This window comes from Pelobates fuscus, chromosome 7 (genome assembly GCF_036172605.1).
Source record: "Pelobates fuscus isolate aPelFus1 chromosome 7, aPelFus1.pri, whole genome shotgun sequence".
NCBI classification, from domain to species: Eukaryota; Metazoa; Chordata; class Amphibia; order Anura; family Pelobatidae; genus Pelobates; species Pelobates fuscus.
The window spans coordinates 126,539-148,155 of NC_086323.1; the positions used below are offsets into that span (position 1 = coordinate 126,539).

At 44.7% G+C, this 21,617-nt stretch overlaps 1 protein-coding gene across 4 annotated transcripts in view; it reads left to right on the plus strand.

Moving 5' to 3' along the window:
* Positions 1–21,617, plus strand: part of COL24A1 (collagen type XXIV alpha 1 chain) — an 808,926-nt gene that overhangs the window by 64,172 nt on the left and 723,137 nt on the right. The window lies entirely within an intron of this gene.

A 21,617-nucleotide genomic window follows, 5' to 3' on the forward strand; every position in this document is an offset into this window, starting at 1 on the left:
CTGGGGATTGCTATAATCACTTACTCCCCAGAGTAAGCTCTTGTAAGATTTGTTCCTGTTACACTCTCTGGATTTAGGAGAGGTTCACCCACTGGGAGCTGGATCCTGGTCGTGGATCCAGGGTGGGTGAGAGACAGCGAGACTCTGGCGCAGCTGCATTGCTGGAAGTGGGGTCCGCAGTGCTGATGGTGTCGGTTGGAGTGCTCAGAGTCCTCGGCAAGCGCTAGGAGCATCGATTGGCGGAGGTACTCAGTCGGATTGCCTGCGTTCCGTCACACACACCATGAAACAGACAGACACACACACACACACCATGACACAGACACATACACCTTGACACAGACAGACACACACACACCATGACACCGACAGACAGACACACACACACACACACATCATGACACAGACACACACCATGACCGACAGACACACAGCATGACAGACAGTCACAGACCATGACACATACACCATGACACAGACACACACTGACAGATTGACACATAATATAGCTACCTGAACCGGACAGGAGTCTTGCAGGGCAGAAAGCTAGATCAGGTGTGCTGGCGGCCGCAGGGGGAGCTGGCTGTTCCGGTGGCCGCAGGCGGGAGCTGGCATCTGGCTGTTCCAGTGTCCGCAGGTGGGAGCTGGCTGTGCTGGCTCTGCTCCTCAGCGCGCAGCTTAATGAGGCCGGATATTCCGGCCCCGGTCCCATTAAGTAGCACACGCAGGCATGGGAGCAGAGCCAGCACAGCCAGCTCCCCCCTGCAGCCGCTCGAACAGCCAGCTCCCCCCTGCAGCCGCTGGAACAGCCAGCTCCCCCTGCGGCCGCAGATCAACCAGCTCTCAGTCCGCCTTGCTGCTGTCTTCCACTGGTCCACGTCACTTGGCTTACAAACATCCACTTTCAGCCCCCAGAGCACCGTACATGGTCTGGGGTTTTGCATGTTGCCACTTCCGGTCGCAAAAACTTGATTTCTCCATCTGCTTTCTCAGCTCCACGTGGACTCTCTCCTGGTTTTCATGTTTCCTTCATTTGAGGGATTACTCTCCTGTGTCCCCCTGGTCTTGCTGGTATTCGCCTTTCCTTTCGACTCTTCAGTCCTTACTCAGGGTCGCTTCCCGGCTCACTTTCTGGTATTGTGAGTAACTCACAGCTGTTGTGCCGCAGTCACGGGCGCACAGCATCATCCTGGTTTGGCTCTATACTATTGCTTTGTTTTTCACACGAATTCTTCCCCCCAAGTCATTTAGTTTCTTTCTGTTTCACTTGTTCACTTGCACGAACGCTCGCTTATTCATGTGCACGAATGGGCTACATTTGGTAGTTTTGAATCGTTTGTCTTACTTATCATTCGTTTATTTTCCTTACTTTTACGCTTTTTTGAATTGGGGCTTTCGGGCATGTGCGCACATGCGCATTTGCATACTGTTCGGCTATTGCACGTACGTTGTTTCTTATGTCTAGTACCATTCGGTAGTCGTGGGGTTTTCACCCCTTTTCAGTTGAATGCTCCATTTATTGTTTTATCCTGTTTCTGAATGCACTGACATTTTGGCTACTTGACGTTCGTGTATTTTTAATAGGAATGCTCCCTTTAGGTTGTTTAATTCAGTTCTTACACACATTTACACAGAATGTATTGTACTTCAAGTGCCAGATTTGTCAGTTATTCTTAGACGAGGAGTGGAGGCACTCTAGTGGTCTTTGTTTTATATATATATATACATATATATATATATATAAAAAATATAAAAAAAAAATTTCCAGCCATTCATTACGTATGACTGTTTGCATGTGTTTGCGAAAATTGGTATCTTTCAACGTAAGATCCTCCTTTCGTTAGTCAGCACGAAAAGCCCTATGGCTGGATAGAGCTATTCGTGCATAGATTCGTATAGCTGGATAGAGCATTTTGTGCAAAAATTCGTAAAATGTAACCGCACGGTTTTTGCAATTCACCCAAAACTAGTCTGGAAACGGAATACTGACCTCTAGCTGTCAAGTAGAATATAAGGTTAATTACTGCATGAATTACAACATGTAATTTTACTAAATAAATAGATGGTTATCATAATACTATGGATTGGTAACCCAACTACGTGTATGTTTATATATCTGGGGAAACTCTGGTTTAATTAACTATGGTAATTGTGCATACAGTTACTAGCATATGCCTCTAAACACTCTTTTGGTGTAGGCCCCTGGTTAAGATTGAATGTCATGAAACATTGTTCACTTATATGATGTGCATATTCTCCAAGCTAGGAATTATCCTCCCTGTATTGGTCCCCCTAATTTGTTTGGAGCCTAAATTTCACCAACAATTTACAGGACTCATCAGTCTCTGTAACGGATCGCCTGGCACCCCGACTGGGTACCTCCGTTAAAGAATGCTCCTAGCATTTCCTGAGGACTCCAAGCACTCTGGCAGACACCACAATCACCGTATCGGAGAAGCATATGAATCCTCTCAAGCCTCTGAATGCTGTAGACAGTTGAATAGGAACCATACGAATAGGTTTGCACTCCTAGCAGTCAAACTGGAACAGCATACAATAAATCCTCCCCCAATAATGAGACGACACTTCACTTTGAGGGTTAAACAGGAACTCAGGTGCTGGCCCACCCAGCCTGGTTTTTATTACAGTTGTTGCAAATACAGGTCCGCCCACAGGGAGGTATAAAACAACCAATCACATCACAGTTACATCCCACATATTCCCTCCCCTTATCCTGAGAGGAAACTCAATTACACATACAGTTAAAACATACTTTTTAACATACTTTCATAACTCTAAAACCAGACATCACATTCACATAAAAATACATATCCACAATCAATCCATTTAGGGTAACAGCATATTAAAAATGGCATGAATCAGACCAGGGGTTCAAAAGTTAGTAAAGTATCTTTTAAAAACCCCTGCCAGCATGGCTTTCCGGCTCAGACCGGTTTTACAGAGCCCTCTCTCCTGGAGACAATGGAGAAGTAATCCAATTACCTCCCAGGACATAGACAAGACTCCATTATGCACATGGGGACACAAAGACAGTAAAACACTTTAAAATACATAAAGTCACCTTTTACACATAACACACAGACATTTCACATATCCCCAGATAGCTGGGATCTGAGCGCACAAAACTACCGAATAACGCTCAGATCCTATTCACACAGTTCAATTGCCATGGAGCTAAAATCTTTCCCATAGTCTTTCATTATATGAATAGGCTCCATGGCATAGCTATCTGGGGTATCACCGCTCACACAGGGCAAGTACCGAATGACCCCACTGTATTTCAAGGGCCAGAATGAGTGACATGCACTATGTTAGGACGTTTATTTAAAGGGCCCAATCTCCCATTGCCATAGTACAAAGGCAATAGGCGGGCAAGCAGCCCCCTCCAAGGACACGTGGCGAGGTCGGTTTCGCCACATTTCTTCCCTTTACCATCCAGACTAACAGGGTATCTGATCTCCTGTCGGTCAGTGCCCTGGTTAGTCCAGCAACCCACCCGAAGCACAAACAGTAGTACAGCCCACCCGCAATAAATGGTTACTACACCTGAGTAAGAGATAAACTTGTCCCGGTCCAGGTGCCTCACCACGGCTGTGCGGGAAACTGGTAGGCTGCCTTGGTGGGTTGCTGAGTGGGCAGGGACCAGCTGTACTCTGCCCTGGTGCCAGCGCTACCACGGAAATAGCCTGATTTGAGCCTGGTTGTGGAAGGGGAAGACCGATTGTCTCCCCTCTGGAAACACCGCTCTGTGGCTGGGGGACAGGACCGACCGTCCCCACCCCTTGCGCTGCAAGTGCAGAGACCACGGTCCCATCTGCACGGTTGTGGGGCTCCACATCTCCCCTTGGTGGGTTAGGTTGTCGCTGGGGAGAGGGGGCAACAAACCCCTCTCCCTTACACACTAGCAGCCGCTGGGTGGCAGGGCTGACCCTCTGTACTCCCTGTAGGCAGGGCGCAGAGACCCATCTGCGCTGGTGAGGGGCTTACTGTCTCCCCTTGGTGGGCTATGCTGCCGCTGGAGAGAGGGGGTAACAAACTCCTCTCTCTGCACTGTAAACTGCCGCTGGGGAGAGGGGGTAACAGGCTCCTCTCCCTGACGCTCTCTCTGCTGGAGGGGAAACCGACTGCCTCCCCTTCCAATACCTTGTCTTGCTGTTGGGGATCAGTACAGACTGTCCTTATCCCCAGTGGTGTAGGTACAGAGACTGCGGTCCCATCTGCACTGTTGTGGGGTTTAACATCTCCCCTTTGTGGGTTAGGTTGCAGCTGGGGAGAGGGGGTAACAAACTCGTCTCCCTTTCACACTAACAGCCGCTGGGGAGCAGGGCTGACCATCTGTACTCCCTGTAGCTTGGGCGCAGAGACCACGGTCCCATCTGCGCTGGTGTAGGGCTTACTGTCTCCCCTTGGTGGGCTAAGCTGCCGCTGGGGAGGGGGAACGAGACTCTCCCCTCCCGGTAAAATATTCTGCCGCTGGGGAGCAGGGCTGACCCTTCGTACTCCCTGTAGCTTGGGCGCAGAGACCACGGTCCCATCTGCGCTGGTGAGGTTATGCTTCTGCTGGGGAGAGGGGGTAACTAGCTCCTCTCCCTGAACTGTAGATTGCCGCTGGGGAGAGGGGGTAACAAGCTCCTCTCTCTGAACCGCAGACTGCCGCTGGGGAGAGGGGGTAACAAGCTCCTCTCCCTGACGCTTTCTCTCTTTCGCCAGCTGGAATTCTCGGCCCAGCCTTGTGTTTCGCTCGGCCATGACCTGGTTCCAGATCACCCGGCGTGTCTCCATGGGTACATCATCCCCATACTGGGCCAGTCGCTGCCTTACTTCGGCCAACCAATTATCTCCAAAACCTTCCATACTTGTCTGCTGGTGAAGAGGGGCACCAACTGTCTCCCCTTTCCATATATTGTCCTGCTGCTGGGGAGGAAGGATGGCACCTTCAGCTCCCTGTAACACACACTGCTGCTGGGGAGCCAGGGCGGCACCTTCCACACTGCTGCTGGGGAGCCAGGACGGCACCTTCCACACTGCCGCTGGGGAGCAAGGACAGCACCTTCAGCTCCCTGGGATGCACACTGCCGCTGGGGAGGAAGGACGGCACCTTCAGCTTCCTGGGATACACACTGCCGCTGGGGAGGAAGGACAGCACCTTCAGCTCCCTGGGATACACACTGCCGCTGGGGAGGAAGGACGGCACCTTCACCTCCCTGGGGTACACACTGCCGCTGGGGAGGAAGGACGACCCCTTCAGCTCCCTGGGGTACAAACTGCCGCTGGGGAGGAAGGACGGCACCTTCAGCTCCCTGGGATACACACTGCCACTGGGGAGGAAGGACGACCTCTTCAGCTCCCTGGGGTACACACTGCCGCTGGGGAGGAAGGACGACACCTTTAGCTCCCTTTTTGTTCAAATCTGCTAGGCGCTGCAGGAAATCTGCCGTTACTTTCCTCACGAACTGCACGTATTTCTCCTCGGGGTTGGGTCCAAAGTAAGCCAGCTGCATGGCAACCTCTCTGTCCAACAGCTCCTGAGTGTATCCAGGCGCCATGCTTGCTCTGCCGACGTTGGTTCCTTTGTAGATAGGGGCGCTGTACGGGTACTAGCGTTACCCTCACTTTGTAAATCCACGAACGGTGTCTCTGAGCTGCTTTACCTCGCACTAGGACGCCATCCCACCGCTTGCCACCAATGTAACGGATCGCCTGGCACCCCGACTGGGTACCTCCGTTAAAGGATGCTCCTAGCATTTCCTGAGGACTCCAAGCACTCTGGCAGACACCACAATCACCGTATCAGAGAAGCATATGAATCCTCTCAAGCCTCTGAATGCTGTAGACAGTTGAATAGGAACCATACGAATAGGTTTGCACTTCTAGCAGTCAAACTGGAACAGCATACAATAAATCCTCCCCCAATAATGATACGACACTTCACTTTGAGGGTTAAACAGGAACTCAGGTGCTGGCCCACCCAGCCTGGTTTTTATTACAGTTGTTGCAAATACAGGTCCGCCCACAGGGAGGTATAAAACAACCAATCACATCACAGTTACATCCCACATATTCCCTCCCCTTATCCTGAGAGGAAACTCAATTACACATACAGTTAAAACATACTTTCTACCCAACTTTCATAACTCTAAAACCATACATCACATTCACATAAAAAAACAATCAATCCATTTAGGGGAACAACATATTAAAAAAATGGCATGAATCAGACCAGGGGTTCAAAAGTTAGTAAAGTATCTTTTAAAAAACCCTGCCAGCATGGCTTTCAGGCTCAGACCGGTTTTACAGAGCCCTCTCTCCTGGAGACAATGGAGAAGTAATCCAATTACCTCCCAGGACATAGACAAGACTCCATTATGCACATGGGGACACAAAGACAGTAAAACACTTTAAAATACATAAAGTCACCTTTTACACATAACACACAGACATTTCACATATCCCCAGATAGCTGGGATCTGAGCGCACAAAACTACCGAATAGCGCTCAGATCCTATTCACACAGTTCAATTGCCATGGAGCTAAAATCTTTCCCATAGTCTTTCATTATATGAATAGGCTCCATGGCATAGCTATCTGGGGTATCACCGCTCACACAGGGCAAGTACCGAATGACCCCACTGTATTTCAAGGGCCAGAATGAGTGACATGCACTCTGTTAGGGCCGAATACGTTTATTTAAAGGGCCCAATCTCCCAGGGCCATAGTCCAAAGGCAAGAGGCGGGCAAGCAGCCCCCTCCAAGGACACGTGGCGAGGTCGGTTTCGCCACAGTCTCCTTATGTGGTTCACTTAAATAAACGTGATTTCTGCATGAAGGGTTTCACTCATTTACGCCTCTAACACTTGCCTGGTATATTTCTATACTCATACTACTAAGTCTCGATTCTTTAACCTAAATCACCTGTAGGTCAATTTCTCTTACCGCTGCTCCGTGATCAACACAGTATATTCTATGCTCTCTGCATCTATGTTACTGCTATTCCATTTTCTAAATAAAGTGGGACCTCGGTTTACAAACGCCTCGGTTAACATAATTTTCTTTTTTTAAATGAAAATCCATTGAAAATAATGCCTCGGTTTACAAATTTATTTTGCAATACAAAGCAAGTTTCCCCAGGATGCATTGCATCTGGGAGGTTTATAGCACCGACCCCTGCATGCTGGAGCCTGTGGGTAGCACGTGGCGTTGAGTGTGGAGGTGTTGGAGCGGTTTTTGCATCAAGTTTTGGAGCCATTCTGGAAATTGTTTGCAGTTGTTTTGGGACTTTTTGGTGCATTTCTCAAGATGTGGAAAGGTAGGGAGCTGAGCTTTGTTGTTTGCATGCCTTTTATTGTATGTTCTGCATTGTGGGTTGGTTTCCATGCCAGCTCAATTTGACTTTTTTCTGACCTCCAGAACAGATTAATTGGTTTTCAATGCATTCCTATGGAAAACCGCGCTTCGTTTTACAAATTTTTCGCAATAAGAAACGTCCCGGAGAGCGCATTAAATTTGTAAACCGAGGTCCCACTGTATAGGGATACTGTTTATTGTATCTGTTTCTATTTGCAGGGAAGTCCGGGTCTGGACACTTAACTAGGGATGAGACACTATCACTAGTTCAGGATAGTATATTACCTAATTTCTGACTTGGTGTATAATCAAAATTATTTACTAAGGTTAGACTCCTTTATCCTTAATCACCTGCTGGTGGCTTCCCTAACTGCTTACTTCAATGCTATATAAGTGTATAGTATGCTCTCTTGCCTTGATTACCACGTTTATTATGTTCCTTAAACAGGACTACTACATAGGTGCTCAGACGAAATTACAAATTTGTATATGTTACGGGGACCACGTTCATACGCAACACAGTTCATCTCTCGCAACACAGCAGCATGGTTAAATGGCAAATTCGATGCCAACAGCTAAATAACCAAATAACCCAATAACAATATATACATATATATACAAATATAAAGCCATATGAGGGTATGCCCACCTGCTACGTCAAGCAAACCTCGTAGGTGGGTCCAAACTCTAACCATTCACCTTGCTCAAGCAAGGTGAATGGTTAGACTTAGGACCCACCTAAGAGGTCTGCTTGACATGGCAGGTGGGCATACCCTCTCATGGCCATTGGAGGTAACTAAAAACCTCCATTTGTTTAACCCCTTAATGACACAACTTCTGGAATAAAAGGGAATCATGACGGAATATATCCGTCGTCTGTCCTTAAGGGGTTAAGAATACATAGGGATTTGGGAAAGAGCGCAGGTAATTATTTATTTTTTTTATTGTATGTATTTGGGCTGATGTGTACTATGGTTGTTGCTGCCAGTCAGGAGTAATAGGAGTTTGAGCACAGGATTTGTTTTTTTTGTATATGTATATGCATATGTATGTGTTCCGTTTCATCTACATTCATATTCAAGGCCTCATGCTGGTTCTCCTTTACGTCCTTACGCATTCGAGCATACATTACATAGGTCAATTAAAAGTACGTGTTCTGGTATGTTTCATGATATCCTACGGGATATCAAATTTCTGACATGCTATCTGTCCTTTTTCCAGAAGTTTTTTCGCTATAAGGGAATTAGCATACAGACAAGTTACAATACCTCGATTATCAGTTTCATGGGGATAAATTGTTATAATACCATGTCATGTATTCCTGACCCTATAGTGTTAAAACCACCATCTAGCCCCCCTGGGCCCCTCATGCTTCCATAAATATAGCAAAATCTTACTGTATTCAAGCCTAAAGCTGTAACTCTGCATGCTGTTAGACTCAGAAAAACAAGCAGTCTGCTGACATCATTAGAAGTGGTGGCCTGATCCAATCACAGTGCTTCCCCATAGGATTGGCTGAGACTGACAAAGAGGCAGATCAGGGGCAGAGCCATCATGATTCAAACACAGTCTTGGCCAATCAGCATCTCCTCATAGAGATTAATTGAATCAATGAATCCCTATGAGGAAAGTTGTCTGCATGCAGAGGGAGGAGATACCGAATGTTTGGATGCATTTTAGGCAGCCATGACCCAGGAAGGATCTCTAACAGCCATCTGAGGAGTGGCCAGTGAAGTTATCACTAGGCTGTAATGTAAAAACTGCATTTTCTCTGAAAAGACAATGTTTACAGCAAAAAGCCTGAAGGGAATGATTCTACTCACCAGAACTAATTCAATGAGCTGTAGTTGTTCTGGTCACTATAGTGTCCATTTAAGTTCACGTTATATGCTGTTAATCATATTTATGCCACCTGGTTTATTCTAATTGCTTATACTAATCTTGTTTTACAGCGTTCCACCAGTCAGCTACCATATTAACCCCCTCATTTGTTTTCAAGGTTTATATTGGTTAGTCTCTTAGATGTTTATAACAATCTAGTCATGGAGAGGATCTGTCTCTTGCTGGCAGATTCCAGATTATTAATGTACACGGTATTCCTCCTCCACTGATACTTTGTGTTTACATTACATCACAGTTAATGCAAAAATTTACGGATACTCTGTGTTTACAATGATCATGGATACTCTGTGTTGGCAATACATCATGATATATATGATTGAAACATTTAAATACATTGTGACGAACTGAACCTTGTCACAGGTTCTTGGAGGGACCTGCTGGCCAGCCTCTTGCCTCAGGACTATGGGCCCTGCAATATAACTTGCCCAATGCACTTGAAAAGGCTCTGTTTATGTGAGTTATGTACTTTTGTACTCCAGACAGAGAAACCGACCGTTAGCCCTGATTCAATGGAAGTGTTTTGGGCATAGGACCATGTGTACCGTTGGTCAAAAATAAGACTTTCAGGAAATTCCTGAACCCCTGAACTGATTTGGGTGATTTTTGGATATGTTGGTTATCAGGGAATGTAACATTTGTGGGGTTTTATGTATTTTTAGGGTAGTTTTGGGGTGTTTTAAAAAAGTATTTTTTTCTGTGCTTGGAGATAATTGGATTATAATTAGTACAGTTACTGATCCAATTATCTCCCAGGCAGAGGGGAGGGATTGTGTGCTGTGTGTGGGAGTGTCGTGCCTTGTAACCTTATTGTTATTAGTTTGTGAAGTTGCAAATCAGTCTACTATCAGGTCCATGTGGGCATACCCCTTGCATTGGGATTGTTATATAAGGCCAAGTGTGGCTCCCATTAAACTGAAATTTGTTTACCCCTTTATAAAGTCTTGGCTCATGTTTGAGGGATTGGAGAACTACATACACTCTGGGGATTGCTACATCACAATACTCCCCTGACTATAATCCCTTGCTCTTATAAGAGCTGTTCCTGCTACGCTCTCTGGACTAGGAGAGGTTTTCCCACTGGAAGCTAGATCCTGGTCTTGGGTCCAGGGTGGGTGGAGGACAGCGAAATCCCAACCAAGCTACGGCGGTTTGTGGGGTTTACGGCGGTTATGGTGTTCCAGTACAGTGCTTATGGTGCTCGCAAGTACTAGGAAGCAGCGATTGACAGAGGTACCTGGTCGGGGTGCCAGACGGACTGTCATATAAATAAAGGGAATCAACACAGTAAATGAGGAGACTATATTTAGAAGAAGAAAAACTACCACAACAAGAGGACATAGTCTTAAGGGCAAAGGTTTTAAAATAATATCAGGAAGTATTACTTTACTGAGAGGGTAGTGGATGCGTGGAATAGCCTTCCAGCTGAAGTGGTAGAGGTTAACACAGTGAAGGAGTTTAAGCATGCGTGGCATAGGCATAAGGCTATCCTTACTATAAGATAAGGCCAGGGACTAATGAAAGTATTGGGCAGCCTAGATGGGCCGAATGGTTCTTATCTGCCGTCATATTCTATGTTTCTCTCATAGATACTCTGTGTTTACAATAACCCCTTAAGGACACGTGATGTAAATATTCCACCATGATCGCCTTTTAGTTCTGAAGGGATAAATCAGGGATACTCTGTGTTTACATTACATCAGGGATATTTTTGTCTGTTGGCACTAGTTAGCAAGGCTGTTCAGCATATGGTATATTAATGTTTGCCCAAATTGGCATTAGCATTGTTACTCATTTTTTTTCTTTATAGAATGTCGCTAGAATCTGGTCATGGAGAGGATCTGTCTCTTGCTGGCACCCCAGCTAGGCCCTGCACCCCAGTCAAACCAGGTTCTCCAGCGGAATCACCTGTCCCCGCTACTTCCGGGTCCCTGAGGCCTTGGACTTTACCCAAATAGGCTGCTGAATTATACAGTAGATGTTTCCACTTCCTGGCCACAGCTCGGAAAGATGGAACTCTACAAGCTGCTATCTGGTGAGTCCAATGACCCCAGGCCTGGCACAAGCTTGCAGGTGTGCAGTTCTGACAGCTTGGGGGTAGTGCAGGGCATGATTTCCAACATTATGGCTTCTCTACAAGACATTAACGAAAGACTTACTACACTGAAAAACGTCCTACCCTGGTCCAGCTAGCACCTCGGACATTCCTGTTCCAGCACTCACAATCACGCAGGATAGTGCTAACATTTTCCCACCCCCCACACGTTATTACCTCGCACATCTGGTTCCTCCCTCTATTAGGAAATACATTCTAGATGATAAGGACTTTAACTTGGTATCAATACTTATTGCTTTGCAGGATCTTATAGAAAATAGAGCGTACAGTTATGGGGATTTATCCGTGGTCCTTAAAGCTAGGGATCCACGGTTGAATAAGAATTGATGAATCCCCGAATTTATCTTGGCCTTTAGGGTATACAGGGACGTCATCTGCTCTGTGTATCCTCAAAGGCGGGAGAAATTGGACCTCTATTTGCACAAGTTGATGGATTTGGGGCACAAGTATGGGGGCTTCACTTTTTACAACTATAATAAGTGGATGTCAGCCAAGGCAGCAGCAGCTCTGGTCCAGTTCGATTGGAGTCAGTTGCACACAGAGCTGTTCTACAGACATTTTGCCAGCTTAAAGCCCCCATCTTGTGCAGTATGTTCTTCAACTTCTCACTCCGACCAACTTGTGCCCCTGCGAAGCAGACCCTTCCACGTCACATTCTAACCCAGGACTCTCAGTCAATCAGGAACGAGGTTAAAAGGATAAACTAGGCAGGCCATAGTTATCTTGGGTAACGCTCAGGTGTGCAGCAATTTTAACACTGGTACATGCAGTTACACCGTCTGAAGGTTGTGGCACATCTGCTTGCTCTGCTTCAGGGCACACAGAAAATCCATGTGCCCCTCCAAGCTTTTCCCCAAGAAATGACTGATGGAGGTTGAAGCACTGAAATCAGAAATTCCACCAAGTGAGGTGAGGGGTGTGATCATAGGTAATATGATCACACCACTCACCTCACTTGGTGGAATTTCTAATCTCAGGGATTTCTAAAGGTTTTTACACAAGACTTATTGCACTCCCTTCAGGCACACTGGAATGTACACCAATGTCCAAATCAATGGCTATGGCCGATTTTCTTAATGAGGAAACTGTGATGGACCGCCTAGCACCCTGACTGGGTAACTCTGTCAAGTTCGCTTCCTAGCTCTCCACCAGGACACCAGTAGTGCTTCAGCCCCTGGTCTCTCCGTAGCTTCCCATCCTGAAACAGGGCCCTGGGTACAGCTCCAAGTGATTAAGCTCTCTTGCAGAGAGTATGGTTGTATAGCCGGTTCACCCAAACACTAGCCAAGAATCAGTGAAGGGTGAAAATGATCTGATCCCTGCATCTGGGAGATAATTGAGTTAAAGACCGGTAAGCTAAGTATCTCCCAGGAACAGAGAGCCAAATATAGAAACACAAAAGTACCCCAAAACATTATAAAACCATACAAAAACCCCAACATGTCCTACATCTCCTGATCTGAGTGCCCAAGTTGTCCAATTAGCGCTCAGATCCATGCAGTGTAGGGGAATCGTCACCGGGGCAAAGATCTGACCCAATATAGTTCCAGAGCAATGTGTGCTTTGGCCGGTCAACTTTCAGGAGTACAGGAGTACTTCGCCTGGCTCTCAGTGAGCGTTGTCCCTCTTAGTCTCAGACACCTCCCCTCCAAAAAGCGCTCTCCTGGTGGGTTGCGAAGATGTTCAAAACACCGGACCAAGTTGCCCAGGAACCGCAAGGTCACTTAGGCGAAAACATTTGCGGCTAAGTACCGCTGAGGTGACCGGGAACCATGAAGTCCTCATGACGAAATTAGTTCCATAACGGTCACAGCTAAGTACTTCTGAGGATCGTTTGTGGGTTTGTTTGTGCGAATAGCCAACAGGGAGCTTGCTTTTGGTTCAATTGGTGAGAAGGAAAAGTGCTGAACCAGGGACACAGAGAGAAAGCTGCTAAGGGCAGCTGGGCAGGGTAACTCCTGAATGGGGTCTCCGACCATGACCATAATCAATGGGCCAGCTTCCTCACTTCTCCAGGAGTTTGTGGCAAACATCCGCAGAAAAGAGCATTTGTCACAGAAAGCCAATTAGGATTAATTATACGTCCATTTTCTCACTCCCCCCCCACCCCCCCCATTTTCTTCGTGGCGCACAAATCCTCTTGGCATTGTTACCAACAGAGTGTCAAATAAAAAACATTTGATAATAGATTTCTCCACTCCTCATTCTTCATACAGCACCAGGATTAAGTCACTCATACCAGCTGAAAAATTCTCCATCCACTACGCTACACTGGATAACGCCATACAGGCTAATTTGTACACAGGCAAACATGCCTGTCTCAGCAGAATGGACATATCTAATGCTTTTAAATTACTGCCAATACACCCGTCCTTATGGCACATTCATGGCTTTAAGTGAAGGGACAATTACTACTTCACCACCAGGCTCACATTAGGTTTCAGGAGCTCAAAATTATTTGACATTTTCACAGAAACTCTCTGTTGGCTGCTTCTGAATGTCGTCAGGTGTCCCACGGTGATCCACTACCTGAACGACTTTCTGTTGATGGAAGTAGGTACACCTCAGTGCATCCTCTGCACCACGGCCCTCTTTTCCACACTGGGAATCCCTCTCTCACCTTAGGCTCCATGACCAAACTTGTATACAATGTCAATGCATGCCAGCCTCCTGGATGTGAAATTGGTTTGCATCAGGGAAGATTTTGACCAATTCCTTTGGAGTGGTTTGTGTATGTGTAGGAATCTTCAGTCTTTACTGGGATCCCTCAATTTTGTAATGCAAATGATTTCTCAGGGAAGGTCGTTCATCTCTAGGCTACTCTGCCTTCTGCCTGGCATGCCTGACGATGGCACCATAATCCTTGACCCCTCTGCCAGATCTGACCTGATCATGTGGAATCGATAACTCCTTGAGTGGAAAAGGTATCTGCATGTTCATTCCCCCATTGGCAGACAATTCACCTGTAATTTGGACAGACCCGGCCTCCCATACCAGGTTTGCTGCCATTTTTGGTGACTATTGGTTGAGGGATATGTGGCCTATGGAAACTGTTACCTTGTCCTGTTTGAGATCTATCACATAGTAGCAGCTGCTCACACCTGAGTTTATCTTTGGACCGGCAAGGTAGTTAAATGTTTTTCTGACAATTTGGCGACATGCAAGATCGTCAATAAAAGGCGCTCCTCCTCTTTGACCATCATGCGCTTGGTCCGGATATTGACCTGGCTTGCAGCCAAGCTTTAGTTTTATTTGGTGTGTGAACACATCCCGGGAGTGTCTAACACCAGATTTGATGTTCTGTCCCACTGATTTCAGGAATCTTTCCAGATCCATCACTCTGCTAACAGGCACCAGTCCAGAACTCTTGTATTCCTAAGGCTGGTTATGGACTGACCGATTTCATGGCTCACGCTTGGTCATTGTCCCGAACCGCTCTATCTTTTAATACCAGGACTGCTTTTGATAGGGCATTGGCAGTATTCCACAGGTTTGCCCTGGAGTTTCACTTACAGGAGAACTACTCCATCGAGACCATGGTGACCTTTCAATATTTTTGCCATCTTCATTTCAAACTTGCCCATAATACTATCATACTTTACCTTACAGGAGTTCAGCATCAAATGCTCTCCACCTATCTAAAACACAAACCCTTTCTCACATCCTACCCCATTAGAAGCATCCTCAAAGGCATTAACAAAATGGATAGACCCCTAACCTCAATTAGACTACCTATAGACGGCCCCATATTCAGAGACCTCTCCGACTTGCTGGATACTAACCCATTCACACCAACAACATGATTAAAGCAGTCATATACATTGCCTGCTATGGATTCTTAAGGCCCAGAGAATTCACAGTAGTATATCAGACTGAGGTTAACCTAAGCCTCAAGACATCTTATATTATCAAACATAACCACTACCTACTCACCCTACATACGTTAAAACAAACCAAACCAACAATCTATCCATGATCCCATTATTTCTCACAGACATCAACAGGTGCTCTGTTAAAATACTAGATGCCTAGAGCTCCTATACAGTCAACAGCTACTTGTCTAATTCCCCTCTATTTTTCTTCATGGCCATCCACTCACTACCTCCAAGTTTGTATTTTATATTAGGGCTTTACGTTTGAGACTGTTTCTTAACGTAATTTTGGTCTACGGGATACTGCTCTCTCCTGGTGCTCCTCCTACCATTCCCAGTGCTCTTTCAGTGTTTCTTTCTCTGACTCTGCCTCTTCCCCCCAACCACTCTCTGTCGGCGTACCCCAAGGTTCTGTGCTTGGTCCCCTACTGTTCTCTATCTACACTGCCTCCCTTGGTAAACTCATCAGCTCGTTTGGCTTCCATTATCATTTCTATGCTGATGACACGCAAATCTACCTGTCCTCTCCTGATCTCTCTCCGTCCATCTTGACTCGTGTCTCTGACTGCCTCTCTTCGACTTCCAAATGGATGGCTGCTCACTTCCTTAAACTCAACCTGTCCAAAACAGAACTTCTGATCTTTCCTCCCTCAAGTGTTACTATTCCCGTGTCTGTATCCCTCCAAGTCAACGGCGCTACCATCACCTCTACCTCGAAGGCTCGCTGCCTGGGTGTTCTTTTTGACTCCAACCTCTCCTTCACCCCTCATGTCCAATCAATAGCCAAATCCTTTCGCTTTCATCTCAAAAACATAGCGTGCATCCGCCCCTTTTTAACCCCGGATGCGGCTAAGGTGCTGGTCCATGCTCTTGTTCTCTCTCGCCTGGACTACTGCAATACTCTTCTCAGTGGTCTTACGTGTTCCCAGATTGCACCGTTCCGATCTATAATGAATGCGGCAGCAAGGCTTATTTTCCTGTCCGCTCGCACCTCCCACGCCTCCCCGCTCTGTCAGTCCCTGCATTGGCTCCCAGTTAGATATATGGCTCAATTTAAAATTCTGGTGCTTGCTTACAAGTCCCTACACAATGCTGCTCCAACCTACCTTTCCTCCCAAATACACAAGTATGTCCCGTCAAGGCCCCTATACTCTGCCAAAGACCTACGTATATCCTCTGTCCGTACTCCCACCTCTAGCGCGCGCCTCCAAGATATTTCCAGGGCTGCACCTCTTCTGTGGAACTCCCTTCCCTCCTCCGTAAGAATTTCACCCAGTCTCCACTCATTCAAAAGATAATTGAAAACTCACTTCTTCAAGGAAGCATATCAATTAAACTGTTAGCAGGTTTTCATCCCCCACCCTCCATGACTACCTACTAAGCCCTCAGCGAATTCTTTTCTAACATCTTACTTCATACCCCTACTTTTACCCTTTGTGTCACTATACCCCACTCCCTCTAGAATGTAAGCTCATTGAGCAGGGCCCTCCACCTCTCTATTCCTGTACGTCGAGTTGTCTGGTCACAATTAAATGTCTGATGGCGCTATATAAATAAAAAAATAATAAAAATAATAACCCATCTTCCTTTTCTGGACACTCATTCAGGACTGGGGCAGCATCCGCAGCCTCCAGTTTTGACACACCAGTGCATATTATCAATAGACTGTGGAAATGAAAATCTTCTGTCTACAACAGATATATTCCTCAACCTGAGAAAGAATTTTAAAAGTTTAGCCTTATAAGCTATGCATTAAAGTGTTTTTTTCTTTGATACATTTTTGTCCTCTTTTATTTGCAGGCCTTCCTGTGCGTTGTTTCGGCACACCAGTACCGACTTTTCCGACCTTCTACTGTTCCATAATACTATCATGTTTCTGACCACAAATCTCTCTCTCTCTCTCTCTCTATATATATATATATATATATGTATTTGTGTATGGCACATTTAAAGGAACGTATGGCTATGATATAATGAAAATTAATAAGAACAAAAGTAGGTTGAGGTGTGTCGAAACCAACATAAGGTTAGACCTGTAAAAAAGAGGGCCCACCTAGATAATATGAGATAATAAAGGGTGTGGTGAGAGGGGAACTTCCGAGATCGTCGACGACAAGTAAGCAGGGGCTCACTGGGTTTAAATAGGACTAATAGTCCCTCCCATAATTACAGGCCAAGCCTTCCATTTGTGTACGGCACATTTAGAGGAACATATGGTTATGATATAAGGAAAATTAATAAGAACAAAAGTTGGTTGAGGTGTGCCGAAACCGACGTGATGTTAGACCTGTAAAAAAGAGGGCAACATTTTTAAAAAAAGGGTTTCTTTTTCCAGACATATTTTATTTAGCAAGACATTATTTAGACATTTCATGGAAAGCTAATCTGATTTCTTTTTCTGGATTAGGGATGTACTTGTTGTATGCGGAAGATTTCCAACGTCCCATGTTCTTAATGATATGTGTTGGTACGTGATTACCGGAAGCTGCTGTGGCCGCCCCAATACGGAATGAATGGACAGAGAATGAATGTGGGTTGTGACCTAGTCTGAGTATCAAAGTCTCCTTGACTTTTTTCTGCAAAAGGGTACTCCTAGAGAGCGACTTGACCCTATCCCCTATTCTTCAGGAGTGGCTGATTTCATGTCACAGCCACTGTACTTATGTCAGTGTCGGGGAAGGATATGTGTTTGTTGACCCTCAGAATATTATGTGGATTTTTGGTAGCCATGACTGAGAGAGCTTTATGCCATGTATAGTCTGTAGTAGGCTACCAAATCATTCTTACTGCACTAGGGTTTTATTAGATATATGTATGTGACCACTTAAGTGGTGAGTTGTAAGGGATGTAACCATATGCTCCTTAGTTATTATGGTCCCTTATGTATGCAGATGTACCGGTGTAAGAATCTTTGTATGGGGACGTATCTTGAGATATGAGTAGGGGAGGGTCTCTCCTTTATCTATGGGGTCTAGTTCTACAGATTATTCCTTATGTATAACATGAACTAGTAGCGATTTAGATCTAGGTTAATGTAACGGATCACCTGGCACCCCGACTGGGTACCTCCGTTGATGGATGCTCCTAGCGCTGCCTGAGGATTCCAAGCACTCTAGCCGACACCACAAACACCGCAGGCTGAACCTCTCTTCCTACAGAGCAAAGCAGGAACGAGCTCTTAAAAGAGCTTAGGATTGATTATAGCAAACGTATATGCAGAGCACAGCAATCCCTTGTAGCAGATTCCCCAATAAGAGATAGAACTCCAAATTGAGGATGAAGTAGAACTGTCTAAAACTTTATTTTCCTTGGGACTAGCCCACATGGTCATTACATTAACATTGCTGTGAAAACTTAATAAAATTACAAACAGTCAAATCATAGCAGGCAACATACAGTGACTTCTTATAACATAATTGCATATTCAATTTTCAAGGAAGACCATAATTAAAATGTCAAAATGTCTCTCCTGCATGCAGAATTAGCGATATGCAAATCTACCTGAATATGCAAATTACCAGTCTTGCTATTCAGGTAGTGCATATTACTGTTGCTACCAACAGAGGGCACTACACAAGCTCCATAGCCAAATCCACCTAGTTGGTAGCAATCCTCAGCAGTACAGGAGAGCAGGCAATACATCCCAGGGGCCATAGTCACATGGCAGGAGGCTGGCAATCAGTCTTCTCCAATGCCGAGTGGCATGTGGTTCCGTCACATTTCTCCCTTTTTCCAAACAGACTAACAGGGTATCTGACCTCCTGCCGGTCAGTGCCCTGGTTAGTCCAGCAACCCACCCACGAAGCACAAACAGTAATACAGCCCACCCACAATACATGGTTACTACACCTGGGTAAAAGATTAGCTCGTCCATGTCCAGGTGCCTCACCACGGCTGTGTGTGGTACTGATAGGCTGCCTTGGTGGGTTGCTGAGTACCGCGGGTCTCTGCCCTGGTGCCAGCGCTACTACGGGAGTAGCCTGGTTGGAGCCATGCTGAAAAGAAGAGTTGGTATGATAATACTAAGATATGTATTTGATGTTCCAGAAGGGATAAGCCAAATGGCAAATGATTTAGGTCAACTAGAAAAATGGTCAGAGCTGTGGCAACTGACATTTAATGTGGATAAGATAATGCATCTGGGATGTAAAAACCCAAGGGCAGAGTACAGAATATTTGATAGACTCCTAACCTCAACATCTGAGGAAAGGGATTTAGGGGTGATTATTTCTGATGTCTTAAAGGTAGGCAGACAATGTAATAGCGAAGCAGGAAATGCTAGCAGAATGCTTGGTTGTATAGGGAGAGGTATTAGCAGTAGAAAGAGGGAAGTGCTCATGCCATTGTACAGAACACTGGTGAGACCTCACTTGAAGTACTGTACGCAGTACTGGAGACCGTTTCTTCAGAAGAACATTGATACTTTAGAGAGAGTTCATAGAAGGGCTACTAAACTGGTTCATGGATTGCAGTATAAAACTTACCAGGAAAGGTTAAAGGATCTTAACATGTATAGCTTGGAGGAAAGACGAGACAGGGGGGATATGATAGAAACATTTAAATACATAAAGGGAATCAACACAGTAAAGTAGGAGGCTATATATAAAATAAGAAAATCTACCACAACAAGAGGACATAGTCTTAAATTAGAGGGGCAAAGGTTTAAAAATAATATCAGGAAGTATTACTTTACTGAGAGGGTAGTGGATGCATGGAATAGCCTTCCAGCTGAAGTGGTAGAGGTTAACACATGAGTTTAAGCATGTGTGGGATAGCCATAAGGCTATCCTAACTATAAGATAAGGCCAGGGACTTCCGGAGGTGGCGACAACTTTATGCTGATGGCCATCAGCTGTAAGGAGGGATTTATAAACAGACACATTAGGACTGGGATACAGGTACCCTTGATAAAGGCAGCGGTTGGTTGCCGAAATGTTGGGGGTTTGGTGGCTCGTGTTTCTGTCCTAGGGCTGTGTGGAGCTTTGTTGGTATTGTACTACTTACTATTGTGATTGCCCTTGCTACTGTCATTTTGTTTACTTATTTTTGTATTATTTGTATTATTTTTATGTGGTACTATTTAAGTACATAATAATTTTTTTTTTTTACTTATAATGGTTATAGTGTGCATTCTGTAATATATGGATGGCCGTAAGTTTAACCCTTTAAGTCCGGAGGGCGTACTATTACGTCCTTTTAAAAGCGGCTCTAAACGCCGCCGGACGTAATAGTACGCCCTCCGGTTTTTAGTAACTTACCCGGTCGCTGGCGGTCCCACGCCGGCGATCGCGGTTCGGGGGACTCCCAGGGAGCCCCCCCGCGGCACATCTTCCTCCTCCGGTGCCTCCCGGTCATGTGAGAGTGAGGTCCTTGCGAGGACCTCACAATCACATGGCCCGAATAGCTGCCTGCTGCATTGCCAGCAGGGGGACCAACTGTAATGACAGTTGGTCCCCCTGCTGGCTGAAAATAAAATAATAAAATGTTAAAACAGTGTAAAAAAAAAAAATTATATACTTAGATCATATATATATATTATATATATATGATCTAAGTATATATATACACATATACACACATACACATACACCGTCTAGGTGTATTTTAATATTAATATATATATAATTATATATATATATTAATATCAAATTACACGTAGACTGATACTGATTAAATATATATATAATTATTGTTATATATATATTTATAAATAATATAAAAAAAATTAATATGTAAATACGTAAAAAAATTAAATAAAAAAAATAATTAAAAATAAAATATTAAAAAATATATAGATGTGTTTTATTTCGTTCTAACTGTATTCTGATATTAATATATATATATTTATATCAAAATACACTTATAACGAAATAATATATATATCTATATACATAAATATATACGTATATATCACTATATATATACCTATATATAAATAAAAATATTAAAAAAAAATATATATATATATACGTATATATACACATATGTATATATATACATATATTAATTCTACACATATATTTATGTAATAATTTTACATAATTAGGTATCCTAATTAATTACAATTAGCGGGACCTGCCTGACCACCCATGCCGAAAGTATAGGGAATTTAATTTGCTAGCACTATATTTAACCCTATAACTTTCCAAGACACCATAAAACCTGTACATGGGGGGTACTGTTTTACTCGGGAGACTTCGCTGAACACAAATATTAGTGTTTCAAAACAGTAAAATGTATTACAACCATGATATCGCCAGTAAAAGTGACGTTTTTTGCATTTTTCACGCACAAACAGCACTTACAGGGACGATATTATTGCTGCAATACTTTTTACTGTTTTGAAACACAAATATTTGTGTTCA